This window comes from Motacilla alba, chromosome 4, assembly GCF_015832195.1.
Source record: "Motacilla alba alba isolate MOTALB_02 chromosome 4, Motacilla_alba_V1.0_pri, whole genome shotgun sequence".
NCBI lineage: Eukaryota > Metazoa > Chordata > Aves > Passeriformes > Motacillidae > Motacilla > Motacilla alba.
Genome location: NC_052019.1, coordinates 37,883,658 through 37,900,314, shown reverse-complemented (window position 1 = coordinate 37,900,314; position 16,657 = coordinate 37,883,658). Strand labels below are relative to the sequence as shown.

Sequence of the window (16,657 nt, the reverse complement as noted above, 5' to 3'; positions counted from 1 at the left end):
GCCCATACATGGCAATGTAGTTATGCAGCAGAAGTTTTCATCTTTCAATAGACACAGAACCTATGAGCCCATTGCTTTTCTTTCTTCTGTAGCTCATTTATTTAACCGATCTCTCCTCTGCAACATTTTCTATAGATGCTACCATCACTTGTACAGAAATCTACATTCTAAAGAACATAGTAATACATGGCTGATGAGTGACTCAGAGAACTGCAGGTGTCCGTAGGCAAGGAAGGAAGTTTCCTCACAAATATTTTCAGACCAAGGTTGACCTGAAAAATTGGATAAAGAAAACTCAGCCCTTGTTTTGTATTCAATGTTTTAGCTCTAGTATGGCCTACACAATAAAAGCTAATATATTAAAATAAAAGCTGATTTGTAACAGAGAATTCACTAAAACTGAAGCAGTTTTCTCAACTTACAATTATCTTTATATTTTATTTAAAATATCATTTCACTGCTGCAGCACAGTGATATTGTTATTTATGTGATTTACAAACTATCAATTTTAGAAGAAGTCTGTGCAATGTCAGGCTTCATTTATAATAACTTTTCAAGAAACAATACTTCTAACAGTTGCCAAAGCAGGAAAGACATGATTTCCTGAACACTGTTCAACATCAAATTTAATTCTGCCCATAAAAAATTCCACTCAGATTTATATGACTTACCATAACGCAAAAAGTACATTTTACTGCTGGCGTCCCTATTCCTACAGAGGGGTTGATTGGTTTTTAACAAAGAAGAGTTACATACCTCAGTATGGAGAGGGACATGGAATTGCATTTGTCAATTTTAGAAGCAAAAGTTTTTCCAGCTGCACGTGCTCCCTAGAAACTTAAAATCTACAGTATTAGATTCAGATTTTTTTTTCCCTCACTGTCATTAGCTGTTTTCCTATTGAGAATTTCACTCTTTTTAATTTCAAGGAGTTCTTAATGGGCTTTCCATTCTAATTCTTCTATCTGCATCTCAAGTACACACATCTGCTTCTCATCCAATATGAAAGCTCTCTACCTCTTTTAGGCTAGGTCTTTGCTATTTGGTAGCTGTGCTATTTTCAGACTCCACTTCAACAAGCCAAATCAGTTCAGCCAATTGTCCCACATCACAGTTCTCCCCTTGCCTCAAGCTCACTTCTGCACCAAACTTGAGCTCCCCAAGTATCTCCTCCTCACATCTTTGCACCACTCCAATAGCAGAGGATTTGACTCATCTGTCCCAAACCTCCCCAGTGACTGTAACAGATATTTGTATCCTAAGTCTCACTGAAAGAACTGGGGTAGAGCTGTCATCTGATACCTCTGCACCAACCTCTTTCCAGTGCCAGAAAAAGAAAGCACAAAACGTGTGCAGAATTTTTTTTCTGCTTGTATTTTGCTCCAGGACCTTCGGTCTAATGACAGTGAGATTGCCATTATCCTACAAAGCCTTAAATTGTGGGTCACATGAAGAACTGTTACAGGAATAAAAGGAGACAACAACAAAGCTGCCATCATATGGGAAATCCACCAGTCCTAAATACTGTAATTTCCTTAAATAAATGAAGGCCACGGACAGCAAACACAGAGTAACCAAGACACACATATCTAATGAGAGTACTACCCCAAAACATAAACCATAACTGAGGAACTATAAATTGCACCAGGAAAATACATTATGCTTATGTATTAGAAAATTCCTCAACCTGAAACCTGAGCCAGTCTGGAATTCTCATCCAGGATGCAGACATGCTGTTCAGCAGCATGTGGATACTCACTTGCCTCTCAGATGCTGGTTTTCATCTCTGCTGAAGTGCACAGACATCTGATCTATCATAAGCTGTGTGAGCACTCTGCTGTACAAATGTGGAGTGTCAGTTTAGCCAGTTAAATGCAGGATAGTGCACACATGAGAATAAGGCAGATCCTACACTCCCCAGAACCCTATTTACCATCACAGCATCTCACATATCTCTTGCCTGTGAAGGCAAGAAGCCAGCATGGACCTTGTGCTCCTTAGCACATTTTTAACTAATTGTCCCAGATGCATGCAATAGGTTGCTTGACCTGTCAGACCTTATGTGATGTCACATAGCTACAGGTCTGCAGTAGAACTAAGAACAAAACTAGTTCCAGGACGGCACAGACTTTGCATCCAGCACATTTTTTGGCTCAATATTTTCTTCTCAACAGGATCTCCCTTTTCTCAGCAGCTGAAATACCTGATTTGCTTCCCATAAAGCCAAATAGAAGAAGTGCACAGAACAGGAAGCATTTTTGAGTGACTCAGTTTCAAATTTTTTTTTTTTTTAAAAATCACATTTATTACACTTAAGAAATTAGAGAAAACAAGCCCAGAAGATATTTACAGACTAGCAAAATGGAGACTTCCGCCAGCTTTGACTGCAGATTAGGTCTCCCATTAGAAACATAATTAGTTTAGCCAAAACCACCAGCAGTTCAATGCTCAAAGTACAGACAAAGGCAGTGGCCCTTCGCATCAATACTTCTGAGAAACAAGGAGTCAAGTTAGCTATCAGTTTAATAACCCAAAGAACCAACACGAGAAAAACTCCAAAATAATGAACCACCCCAGAAGTAATATAAGCATCGTTCCTCTGGCAGAGAAAGACATAATCACGTTTTCTGCAGCAAGACAGAGCCTTGCCGCAAAGCCCCCTTCCTGCGTGTCTGGCAGGCAGCCTCCAGGAGCAGGGTGCAGCCCTGACAGGTGAAAGGACACTGGGTTGCTGTTCCGTGCCAGCCTGCAGGGAGCCTGGTGTCAGCTTCCTCCCCAGCTCCGGCTCCTGGGCCCTGCCACCCCTGGGGCCAGTATTCATGGGGCTGGCAAAGCACAATTAGAATCAATAGCTGCTTCCAGTGACTCTGGCACTCAGCTCCCCACATCCACTGTTTATCCCGCTTCCTTTGCCTCATGTTTCTAGTACCATTGATGAAGTTGGGCTGGGAGCCACCACTTTTCAGCCTTCTCTGTTGCACAGCTCCCATTCAGTAAGATTTCTGTGGATGCTGTCTTTTTGGTACTAGCAGCATTACTAACAGCAAGTTTGAATGGCACAGTATTCGAAATCACTTGTCAAGAAATACCAAATGCTCACTAAAGCATATATTCAGAAATATGGAGAAAATACTGAAAAACATTTTGAAAAGGAAGGAATTATTATCAAAGCACAAACACTGTAAGCTTCTAAATCCCAGTAAAATTTAAAACATTGTTTCTTTAAAAGTACATCTCATATTTCTCATCATGAATAAAAGAAATAATGAACCCTCTTTTCACTACAAATGCAAAATGTTCTGGTCATTCTCCTATTATGCTTTCAAAATTCAACTTGTGAAGAAAGTTTTAAAATATATTTGCTAGACAACAGGAGAAAAAAAATGAAAATGGATTACATACATGAGGTGAAAGACTATCTGTGGGACTTTCATATGCCTGCTCAGGCATTTCATACACCTGTTGCTGTTCCATTTCCTCAGATGGCACTTCACTAATGCACCAGCCCAAGGCAACAAGGGCAAAAACTACTTTCTGATCCTCTGCATACAGTTCCACGGACAGCCAAGAGCAAAACAGAAGACAGCAACAGACTATACAGGGAGCTCAGACCACACATGTGGGGCTGGAGGGAATCCACCTTGGTATGTTGAAAGAGAATGGCAATATGACTTGTGTCCATAAATATGGTTTGTCCACAATATGGTTTGTGTCCATAAAAAAAAAAAAAAAAAGGTGAACTGTAAAAAGGAGCTCTCTGGAAACTCGGAAAAAAAGCTAAACATCTTAAAAGATAAAAGCTAAGAAAGAAATACTCAGTGCAGAGACCCACCAATGACCAGCCAGAGAGGCTTGCACAATGAATACAATGAAGTAACAGTTTTGTGCACAAGGAGACAATGGGGGGTGTGTGCACCTTCTGTAGCAAATGCTGCACTACTCCACAAATGACAGGAGCTCATGTAATTTGTCTTTTCAAACTCTTCTTTCTCCCTCTACCAGCCTTTTTTTTTTTTTTTTTTTTTTTTTTACAATGCAGCAATAAAAACTCGTCATATTCAGGACAGAAGCCCTGTAAGATGTGAAGGACACAGGGAGGGCACAGTGTCAGTAGCAGTCTAGGTTTTAAAGGTCTGTTAAATGTCTAAAAGGGCTTGAAAAGGCCTTGGCTCTTACACAGTTTTTGGAAAACATTTTTTCAACCGTATCTAACCTCAGCAAGAGGAGGAAAAAAGTGCAAGTCAACAATTTTTATTCAGGAAGGTGAAAATTTATGTCTTTTTAGCATATCCTAGAATCACTTACAAATACAGATACTATACTTTTGATGACATTGCTTTTGTTTGATTGTTTTCCAACCTGGAGAAAATTAATTACAAAGACAATAATGAGATCCACTATATCATGCCAGATGCATGGACAGAATTTTGCTATGTTTCTCCCAGCAGAGGAGAAAAAAAGTCTCTCACACTAAGACTCAGGACAATGTTCTAGTCTACCCCTCACTGCCATGGAGACAAAGAACACCCTAGTGTGAAAACAGTCCAAAACTGAAGAAATTAAGGAATTCAAAATGTTATGAGGGAGTAATTACACTGTTATTGTCATTACAAAGCAAATAAGAACAGATGTGTCAACTGAAAATGGAAAACCACAAGTATATAACGTGTAGGCAGCTTAACAGAGGGAAGTAGTTAAAATTGCTGGTCTCAGTTCAAGAGTGCTACACAGATACTAAGAAAATAATTCCTATCTACAATTAAAGAATTTAAATAAGATGTCATGAGTTTATCATCAATAAGAGAAGAAGTATACAGAAAAGAGAAAATAAGGATGGTAAGAAAAAGAGAACTATACTCTAAGTAACTCACTCATCCCTTTTGATTGGTAGGATACAAAGAAATTCCCACACTTCTTGCCATCATTAGAAAATCACAAACTTAGCAAACTGAAGAACAAGACACAAGAAGCACATACAGATTTCAGAGTAATAGGTGATTTAGTACAGTAATGGTATTTTACAGTGATTTGGGAAAATACAAATTTCAGCAAGCAATATATTTTTGAATCAGGCTTAACAATTAGATACATTTGGAAAAGATCAGCTGTCTCACTGAAAAGAAATAGTTACTCTGAGATTAAAGGGATTTCACTGGCATATCTTAGTCTGTTTGTTTAAACAGAACCAAGTCAGGGTTCATTTCTTAGAAAAATATTTGCAAGCCAAATGTCCCATGTGCTTAAGAAGAAATTTAGGCTTTAGTAGCCTAAATTCCTGTAGTTGTGAAGTACATATCTCCTTAAGAATGTACTTCACAACTACAACTTATTTTAAAAAACACGCCAGTTTTAGTAAAAAAATGATAAGATTTGTGCTCATTCAACCTATATTTAAAGTGAAATTTAAGTCTAAAATTTACAATATTGTTATACTACTCTACCTATTCTGACTTTCCCCTCATCAGATAATTCCTTTCCAAGAAAAGCTCTGTTTCTATTAGTAGAGATTAATATAACACTACAATATTTCTCAGACAAATCAAGAGAGGCTGCTGTCTCAAGAAGCTTTCTAATGTTCCAATTTTTCAAACACCAGTTCTAGCACATCCATGATTAGGTGTTTTTCCTCATTCCTTAAGAAACACCTGTCTTGTGACATTTTTATTACTGTATCTGCAAATACTAAGTAGCAAAAATGTTGACAACACTGCACATTCCAATTATTTCCTCCCTTGACAAAAGCTATGCTAAGTTAAGGCAAGAGAGTTGCAAAGTTTCAAGTAAAATACATGATGTATCGTGATACCAGGTGGATAAACAAGATAAGAAGTTTAGGCTAAATCCTACTGACAGAGAAGTTTAGGAATCCCAAATAGAAGTAAAATAATTTGAAAGAAATCACAGATGTTTTGTTTCCTAACTCCAGCCACTATGCCTGTGTTATGGAGAGTTAAGGCTCTTTTGATATCTTAACCACGTGTGGTGAAAAACATGTAAGAAACTCCCCCATGAAGTAAATACTACCTAAGATACTCTTTATATTCATTCATTAACATGTATTAAAAATACCAAGAAAATCAGGATATGTTACAGAGAAACATGAGTCAAAACACCCTACTTACTGTGCATCTACAGAGCCCATAAAATAGCTGAGAAACAGTGGCCTTCCTCGGTCTTTCAAACTGCAGCTGGAGGCTTCCTAACTGCAGGGCAGCAGTAGCAAAAAGGGTTCAGACTGGTGCAGCTTCCCCTATTAATACTCCCACATGTAGCAAGAAATCTGTATATGTGACACATTTATTTTACCCTCCCAATCCTTTGTTTTCCAGAGAAGCTGATCTAGCCCTAATTTTAGACCAAATGTTTGGAAATAGCCCTAAAGAAGTTTCTCTAAGTCAGGTCCTACAGTGCTCTTCTCTTAGGCATTGAAAATGTACCAGGCATCATCTCCTTATTTACACACATCTTAGCTCAGCAAGCCAGGAAAAAGAAACTGAAGGTTTCTCTTTCTCCTAAATATACACAGAGATACTACCCTTAACGGCATCCTTAACATCATTATTGAGCAGAGGTGACAATATGTACAAAACCACACTTCAGCGCCGTGTGTTTTCATGGCTGTTTTTAATCACTAAATGCTATCTGTCAAATCTGCTACATCAGAATAGTCTTCCTCAGGGAAATCACTGAAGAATGATTCTCCTCCAATCTTCCATTTATTTTCTAAAGAAAACAAAATCATTATTCATTTTCGTTAAGAGCAAAGACTGGCTTCATTCTCATTGTGAGCAATAGCAGCTACTCAGAAAAAGAACAATTCAATATGCAGGGCTCCATAAGACAATATTATTTTTCAGATCCTAAAGCAGTAATTTTTACTGATGAAGCCTAAGAAATAAATAAAAGTATTCAAAAGATCAGTAAAGGAATCTACAGGATTTTAAGCACAAATGGAAGTTTAGAAATACTGCCATTATTCTTTTAATTAATTCACACAGGATAATAAAGAAGTATATCACCCAGGGCTGAATTTCTTGAAGGAATTATTCTCACATGCAATCTAGATTTATCTCAAAGTAATTGACCCATTTCTTGTAGATCTTAGAGATGCATTATTCTGAAATATGTTGTCAAATGCACTATATTATGAAGTTCCTGCTTTATAGGAAAACCTCCAATCAACTTCAGCATGTGGTGCTGTAAGATGCCCTGCAATGCATCCCTTATTGAAGAGCAAAGCAAGGATCAAGAAGCAAGCCATTCCTAAATGGTTTCCAGAGCATTGGTGTAAGATCCTCTGATGGCAGACATCCTGAACATGAAACAGGACAGGACAAAGCTCTACATAAGAGATGTCAGCAAAGACCAAGCACAAGCAAACAAAGTCTCATTACCTGTGCTGGGAACTGATGAAGGAAAAATTACCCTAAATTTAAGACTAGAAACTTTTGAAAGAAAAAAAAAAATCTATCGGCTGGTATCCCTGTTGCAGCAGCATCTTACAATGTGCTCTAATGGACTCTATCATCGTCTCCAAATTAAATTAACTAATCGCCTACTCTTTACTCTTAGTTGCTATCATTTGACTATCTTCCTAAAATTTGTCACTTTTTTCTCTAAAAGTTACATTTTACTTATTTAAGTATTTAGGGCTTCTCCAGATCTCAAGGACATCAGCAGAAATATTTTTAGACAAGGTAAATGTTTGAATGCTAACTCGCTTTCACTGATTTGACTAAAGGACTAGTTTACACACAGCAAAATTAGAAAGCCATGTTTATCACAATGTTTGGACCATAACTGCAAACTGCCAATACCAAATATCTGTGAACTATTACAATAAAATACTATGACCAAGACAAATTACTACTTAACAGTCAAAGAAATTACATCATGCTACTTCCACAACCTTACTGCACCCCTAGCATCTTCCTCCTTTCCCATCTACAAGAACATTCTGTTATCTCAGTCTCTCAGGTCTTAATGTCAGGTTATTATGGACTTTAATCTCAAACCTAGCAGATTCAGACCTTGCCAGGATGAGTGACAAAGGGTAATCCCACTGGCTGCAGGAAACCCTGCTGATGCTTCAGTACATGACACACCAAGTCCACGCTGAACTCACAGAGGAGCAGTGTATTAGAAAGGACTATGCTGTCAGAAGCATTTTTACTTCTGAGGGACTTAACACCAAAGACTTGACTATTTTACTTGGGCTAAATTCTTAGCAGCAGCAATTACAACTGACACAACTCTGCACACATGCACATGCACACATACCCCTGAAAAGGAAGATGAGCCCTTTTGGTATTCAATTAGGAAATTGCATTCTGCATTCTTGAGTTTTCCCTGTGCTTCAAAAATAGTGAGAGTCTTCAATTTGTCTTAAAATAGAATTTTATTGCTGAGCACTAAAAACCTGCTGTATCCTGCCCCAAAATGAGATTAATTTCAATGTTGCCAAATGTTAATCATTTGTACAACATACAGTGCAATTTATTTTGGGATCTTTCCAAACAGAAGGCAATTTGTGAACTTCAGCCTCCTCCTAATTCTTCTTTCACTCTTAGTTTCTGAGTTAAGCCCTGCGCTGCTCTATACTAAGGATGACAAAATACAGAACTCTCTATTCCTTCGCACAAAAAGCTATTGTCTTTTTGGTTCAGCAATTTTCTGTAGTACTTTAATGAGACTTATCTTTGTTAAAAGCCTAAACTGAGCTAAAATGATAGAAGATCAAATTAAATGTTCTTTTTATAGTAGCTCTAAACCCCAATCTACATTCCTGTAAGAATCCTCATAGCCGTATGCTATCAAAAAAAAACAAACCTAGTGAAAATCATCTCACCTCATTTTCCATTTTACTATATCAAGTTTCTAAGCCTAGATTTCAGGAACATTTCCCCACAGACTTGACCCAAAATCCACATAAGCCCATTAAGGCTTTTCTAAATATTTTTCTCACCTTGGGGCCAAGTTTCACCATTATTTTAATCACTATAAGGAAAAAAAAAAAAAAAGTCACACTTAAAGTATGCAGAAAAGAGACTTTGACATACAACTAATTACAATGATTTGTTGAGCATATCCAGCCTACCTATTGTTGAATTTTTCATACTATCCTAAACTCAAACACTAAAAATAATTACTGATCTTTTAGTAGCTGAAAGAGGGTGGAATTACTTGCCATTACTGTTTGTGTAAGCCAGAGAATCTGTATTCAGAGCTCACTTCATGAAGAAATACCAAGTAGCATAACCTGCCTTATTAAAAGAGCAACACTAAATAATGCTTCTATCACTAATCACGCACATTCTCTTCTTTCCATATTACAGTGATGCTGCTATAAAAATGAAGTATTTTTCCAAATACAGTTTATTAAATATGGCATGTCAAATTCAGCAAGGCACTATATGAGTCTGCCAGTAGATTCCCTGCCCAAGTGAAGCTTGGCACAGAGGAGACTGATCTGGTAAAAAGCAGCTGAGACCTCCCATTTCCAAATAGGGAAACGAGAGTACAAAGAAAACTTTATGGATAACTATTCTGTTAATTTAATTCCATGCTGATTCTGAAAGAAGTACACTATATAAGTGGAATGAGGATCAGACTTTCTGTCTGCACGTCCTCTTTGGCTGAAATTTCCTTGAAATGTTGACGCTAATATTTGATTCCAATTTGTTGTGTAAAGAGCACAGGTTTTGCAGCTATCAAGGGTACAGCAACTAAAACCAGAAGCACTTTGGTAGTAAAAACAGTTATACGTATATAGAATGACAACTCAATGCAACAGACACAGTGTTAATGACAATTTAGAAAATCCTGATCTATCATAAAACTAATCTCTAAAATACTGCACTTACCATTGCCTTTCACTCTCATTTAAGTTTTGCAATAAAAAAGTTACATACCAAGACCAGGGATCAAATCATTAGTGCCCTTACTGTGTGTTTACCTGCAAACTCTGCATGTCGAGTTGTCTTAGTTACAGTGACAAACAAGCAGCAGCAGAATGTCATGGCTGTCAATGTGCTAGATACAAAAATAAAGCAACATACCAAATCTTTGCAGCGAATTCAAAAATAAAAACAACTACAGCTAACATTTAAGACCAGATGCCAACTCCCTTTTCAGTCTATGGAAATGCACAGTAATAACAGACTTTATATATGAACTGCAATCATAGCTGAAGACTATCTTTCTTTATTTCCAACGGCCTATATGTACCACCTTCCTTCTGCTGAAAAGAAAAACAATGGCCTGAAAAGGGCACTTGAGTACATTAACATTTCAGTTCATTTCTTCTCAGAGATACTTTAAAGACAGATTGAGTTCCCATCCTCAACTAGTCATTTTTGTCAGGATCAGGTGTAGTTTGCTTTGATGATAGAAGCGAAAAAGCAAAATGTTTTCCAGGCCAACAGCTATGACCAAATGCATGAAAACAACAATCTTCCCTCTTAAATATTTGAGAGAACCCATCTGCTTTGTACTGTGAGGTCAGTTTGGATCTGAATCCTTTTGCCAAGCCTCCGCATTCAGAGTCCAGCTTTCTCTGTGGACTTTGAAATACTGCAGGAAAACTATAGTACCTTTGAACAAATTACATTTTGTCCTAAATCCTCTACTAGAGCATCTCTCTCAGATTTTAGGAGAGATGCTCCAACAACACTGTTAGATCCAAAAGTGGATAGCACTGCACCAGCCTAACTGGCCTGAGATTGTGTTTTCCTCCAGCACCTGGTCTTCTCACTATGAAGTGAAATTTAAAACTATTTAAAAAAATAAAGAGCTGCCTCAGCAGCATCAGTGCTAAAACATTTAAAGGCTCAGAGGAGAAATATGTCTCTAAGCTGCCCTGCCGAGTAATTCTAACAAAATCCTACCGATAAAAGAAAGGAGGTAGAATTCGTCTACTCTTTGCTATTATGATCAACACAAGAACAGATTTATTTACTCCTATGAGATAGGGAAATTACTACATCGAAACCACTGTGCACAGAGATAAAGGGAGACAGTAAGACAACCACCACAGAAAAGGAGAGTACCTTTGTAAGATACAAAAAATTTGTCTATCCTCCATTCTATATTCTTTTTAACCAGACTAGAAAGCAATTTTCATAGTCTGGTAGTGGCACTTAGCAACAATTTCTAGATTTGTAAACTAGTGCACAGATCTATGTGTTTGTGGTAAGGTACACATAAAGACACATAATTTTTCTCCAACATATTCTGCAGTTCAACTTCTGTAATTATGTATCATTTGTGTTACATCTGAAAAGAAAATTACTTATTTATTGTATCATTCTCCCTCAAGTATTTCCTCTACCTGCTGATTAAATATGCTAGCAAATAATGGATAGTTGCATATTCTGACTTAGGAAACAAGTGAACATCTTGTAAGCTCCTCAACAAAACAGTACCAAATCTAATTCTTAAAGCTTGTAGTTTACATTCACAAATTACACAAAATACTATCACAAACTATTTTGTGAACAAGGTCTTAAAAACTCCCTAGTGTTCCTTAAATATAGCAAAGTCTCTTATTTAATATTAATTTTCCATATAATCATAAAATAAATCTAGCTTGTAAACAACCTCTGGAAGTCCTCTAGTCTTAAGCACTGCTTAAAGCATGTCCAATTCCAAAAGTTTGCACAGTCATGCCCAGTCAAACTTTAAGTATCTCTAGGAACAGAGATTCCAACCCCTGGTCTGGGTACACCCATTACACTGTCTACTCACACAAGAAATTGTTTTTATTTCACTTAATCAGGGTTTTCATGTTGTAACATGTCCTTCACCTCTAAATCCCATCCCTGCCTATCAGTAAGGAGAACAGCCTGGCTCTACCTTCTCTAAACTACCACAAAGGGCAATTGAAAACAGCAACAAAACCTGTCTTAGTCTTCACAGTTTAAGATCATTTTCCCATCCTCCTCTCATGCAAACACTTTTCAAGGACATTCTAAACATTTCTTGAGAGACAATAGGCAAAATCAAGCCCATGTTTTCTTATTGTAATGCACCAGATACCCAGTATTACAACGGATTTCCAAGTCTGGGATTTAAAAAATACCTGTAGCACATAAATGAGGATCACAACCTAAAAAATCAAATCTTCACCCTCTACGTATAGCTAAAATAAAAAACAAACAAACAAACAAAAAACCCCAAAACACACCAACCACTACAGATCTATTTTTTGCCTGTCAAGCCCTAGAATATAGCCAAGTCAGCTCTTCTTCTACAGTGTAAACTGAATACTGGAGCTGAGCCTATGAATATCCTGCCAATTTCCGAGTTGATACAGTGTGCCAACATTGACAAGCCTTATTTTCAGCCACAAACAACATTGTCAAGACCATTACAGCCCAAAATTTTTTTCTAAAAAAGTATTTCATGTGTGATGTTTTTTTATGATATCTGACATGCTTAGATAATAATAAAATGACCTATAAAACAACAGAAGCACACCAAACATGTCCATAGTGATAAGACAAGGGTTAATGGTTTTAAACTGTTAAGAATACATATACAGACTAGATACAAGGAAGAAATGTTTTTCCATGAGGGCAGTGAGGCACTGGAACAGGTGGCCCAGAGAAGAGTCAGATGTTCTGTCTGAAAACATTTAAAGCCAGGTTGGATGGGACTCTGAGCAACCTGGTCTAGTTGAAGACATCCCTGCTCATGGCAGGAGCTTCAGCCTGAAAACCTTCAAAAGGTCTCTGAACCTAAACTATTCTATGAGATTATGAAATACATAGAAATCTTTTTTTATTGTAAGAACTATATACTACTATATAATATACTATACTTAAGTAGGATAAATACCTAATCAAAAGACCCAAACTACGAGGAGAACTGTTCTACAATGAAAACTATGTCTTTATTTCAAATCTCTACTCAATACATTTTGATTTTTTTTTATTTTGGGTTTTGATTGCCTTTTTATGACAAAATCTATTCAGTAAAGGAAAACATGTATTTCCACGTTCTTTCTGGCTTGAAAGTACTGCTTGCAGCTACATCAGGATCAAATGCAGCACTCATTTGCAAACTTGAGTTCTCTTGTACCTTCCAGACCCCAGCTGTGTACCTCCTCTAGAAGTGGCAAACAACATGTTTCAACTTAATCATAATATATCATAATATCCTGTTGAAGAGACTCCCATATTGTCAAAACTCCTTTGGCTTTTTACCCCAGGTCCCTTTATACTAAGTCATCTTTAAGTTTTCAACACAGAGAATGAGAGACTGGACCTTATTTGTTTTGCTTTACAGCAAAGGAGGAGGAAGAAACAATACTGACCTTTCCATTTGGATGCATATCTGCATGCAGATTTACTGTTTAAATAGCTTTGGCTGATATTAATGTCATAGCTGGAGTTCAGTTCAGATTTTAAAGCAGGTACAGAGGCAAAGTGCTTTTCAATACCTGTCCTCCCACTGTACACATCCTTAGCCTCACTGCAGCTTTCCTACTTATACAGAAATATTAAGACTAGTCCTGGAATATTTACAGACATCTGAATGTGGACAAGCACTTTTCACACAGCTCTCACACATAAAAGGCAAATACAAAGAATTCCACTGTATATTATGGCCAACATCAAGAAAGAAACCTTCACTAAAGCACTGAAGTACTTACATTATAAATAAGCAACACATTTTTGGAATAAAATATCATTTTTTTAACATTACACTTGGTTTTGGTTTTCACTATAGAGACTGGGTCTAAAGTGGCCAATGGATACTACTGGTTTACTAAACAGTAAACTACTGCATGTAAAGTACATGCATGTACTATGTACATGCACACAAAACCAAGAAATTGCTCTTATCTACCTGCTCATAAGATACCAAGCCAGTTATTTTCCAGAAGTCTACTGAAACCATATAAATCCTGTTTCAGAACTACATACCAAAGTCCATACACATATTCATTACACTTAAACAAATAAGCTTTTCTTTCAAACTGTTTACTTAATGCCACAGTAAAATACAACAAATTAGACAGTTTTGTTATGAGGTACACAGATACACACATATACATGTATAAGCAACATTACTAACAGGAATATATGCCTCTATGTAGATCATATTGTGTTTTATTTTTTAAAATAATTTGCATTGTAGTTTGTGAATATTATATTTAAGTAGAAAATATTTTTCCTAAAAAATTGAGGAATATGAAAATGAAGCAGAATAAACAAATTAAGGCGCCCACTTAAGCAACTGCTTACATTAAACTACTAAACACAGAATTGTCACAAGAAATACACAGACAAAGAAGAAACTCAATATTCAGGTCTACAAGAAGAAAATATTGGACAGAATCCAAAAGTCTACTTTCTTACTCTTTACAAAGAAAAATTAATTAGGACAATACAAAACAACTTAAAGAGTTGGTTCATTTATTTTTAATATGTGTGTGTGTGTACATGTAGCACATAACTTGCACTGGTGACACTGGAGTTGCAATAGAATTCTACCAAAAAGCTGTGTGCTAGGCTCATAACTGGGAGAAATCAAAATGCCTTAAGCATAACAAAACAAAAAAAAAAAAAAAACAAAAACAAAAAAACCCACAAAAAACCACACAAAACAAAACAAGAAAAACCCCGCAAAAAAGACACACCCAAAAACTACCAAACCCTTAAACACAGCAGACATTCTAGAGTTTATCAACAGCCTACTTGAATATGTGAACTTGAAAGCAATGACTACCAGCTTCATCTGTTAATTCAGGGAACTATCAGCATTTCACAGGATCAGAGGAAGAGAAGTTCAAGTTGGCATGAACAACTGAATATTTTTAATTTCACCCATGCTTCAAAGCAGGGTCAATCAGAGCAGGTTGTTCAGGGACACGTTCACTTGGGATTCTAATTCTTTAATTTACTATGATAGCTCGCATGGAAGAAACTTAATTGAAACTGTACATGTAATCTCTACAGTTTATTCTGCAGAAAAACATTACAGATTAAGCAGCTGACTTATATTTTAAAGTAGAATCAAGTTTAAGGACTTAAACAGATTTACGGTGTGCTCACTCTGGGAGATACGCAACCTATCCCTGAGTTTCACAGATAGAAAACCTGTGTGGGACCTCCCTTGAAGAAGTCTTTGGATAAGAGTAGTCAGGCTTCTAGGTGTAACATTCTCTTCAGGTATTCTCTTCAGTGTATGTTCCATTAGACATGACAATGCTACAGTATCGATCCATCACTTTTATTTCATTAAATATTTAATAGCTTTTTCTGTGAAAAAAAATTACTTTTAGTAATTTTTTTTTGATGTTACATTCAATGCCATTATTTTCTTCAAGTTAGAAAGCTTGAATATTTAAAAATAAACACAGAAACAAGAGATAATGTTTCAGTACACATAACTTGAAGTACAAACTAACTTTACTTTCCTTTTTCTTCCTGTAGTTCTGTGCCTTCAGTACCTATTCTGCACTTTGAAACACGACTGAAACACAAGTATAATGACTTGTAAGTCCTTTGCTCTCGAAGTCAAGCATGGCTCACAGAAAATCCCTTCCACTTAAGAGGTGCAAGACACGAGCATGCAGCTACAGGGCTGTATCATACTGTGTAGCCACAACAAGACCAGTAAATGCACCAGGCTGAAATTTTAAGTATAATTTCTGAATGCTTGATTTCTGAACTTTCATATTATAAGGATCAGCCTGATATCTGTACATCAGATTGAGAGTATTAAGGAATCTGGTTCTTTCCCAGAGCTTGGTAGTAAAATTACTTGGCCTATGTAACACAAGACATAAGGGTAAGTAAATACTGCTTTTTTCTGGCCTTAAATTTATAATCAAGGATCTCTGCTTCTGTAGGTCTACTTACCATACTACAGTATATGTAAAACTGGAGACCATCAAGTTAAAAAAAAAAAGTTGACATTATTAGAAATACCTGACAAGACAAAATTTGGACAGATGTTCCAAAGTCACCAGTTGTCTATATTTACTGCAAAGAATAATTAAGGCCAAAAGTACTAGCAGAGTTAGGCATATCTCTGGGTGAAAACACACAGTTACATTAAACAAGATTTTAAAAAAACAGCAGTATCAATCTTTGTACTCCAAGTAGTCAAAGTAATATTGCTAAGGGTGTTACTAATACAGTTTAATGTAAAATCTCCTTATATATCATACCAAGTTCCTGCCATCCAGTCATATCCTGGCTAAATACATGGGGGTTTTTTTGTTCAGTATTAATAGGAAAGGCTGATTTGCCATATTTCTTTTATGTCAATATATCATTCACTACATGGAAGAAGGTATCCTGTTTTACCACCTAAAATCTCCTTACTTTTGGTAGTTTTTTTTATTCATCAGCTTTTTTCTAACCCTAGGCACTTCAATGGTATTATCTTCAATATGTTACTGCTACTCACATCTTCATAATTTTCAGTACTCATTTTGGGGTTTGTTTATTCTTTTCCCTAACTTAGGGCACTTTATAAACAACACAGATGGCACTATGCAATTTTAGAAGAAAATATGTCTTTATAAAAATGATGCTACTTATTTACATTGTGTTGTTGGGGCATTATCTTTGCTCATACCATAAAAATGCATATTGGAAACTCCACTGATCTGACTTAGACCAGCTTCCTTCCTGCTTTGCTA

The 16,657-nt window shown here is 36.5% G+C and overlaps 1 protein-coding gene and 1 long non-coding RNA gene across 8 annotated transcripts in view; both read right to left on the bottom strand.

Moving 5' to 3' along the window:
• The window catches only part of SPOCK3 (SPARC (osteonectin), cwcv and kazal like domains proteoglycan 3), a 185,311-nt gene that overhangs the window by 108,112 nt on the left and 60,542 nt on the right, over positions 1–16,657 (bottom strand). The gene's annotated exons all lie outside the window — the stretch shown is intronic.
• The window catches only part of LOC119700016, a 40,718-nt gene continuing 28,065 nt past the window's right edge, over positions 4,005–16,657 (bottom strand). The window contains exon 2 of the long non-coding RNA XR_005256632.1: positions 4,005–16,657. This exon is cut by the window's right edge and continues 16,763 nt beyond it. This is a non-coding gene — a long non-coding RNA (uncharacterized LOC119700016).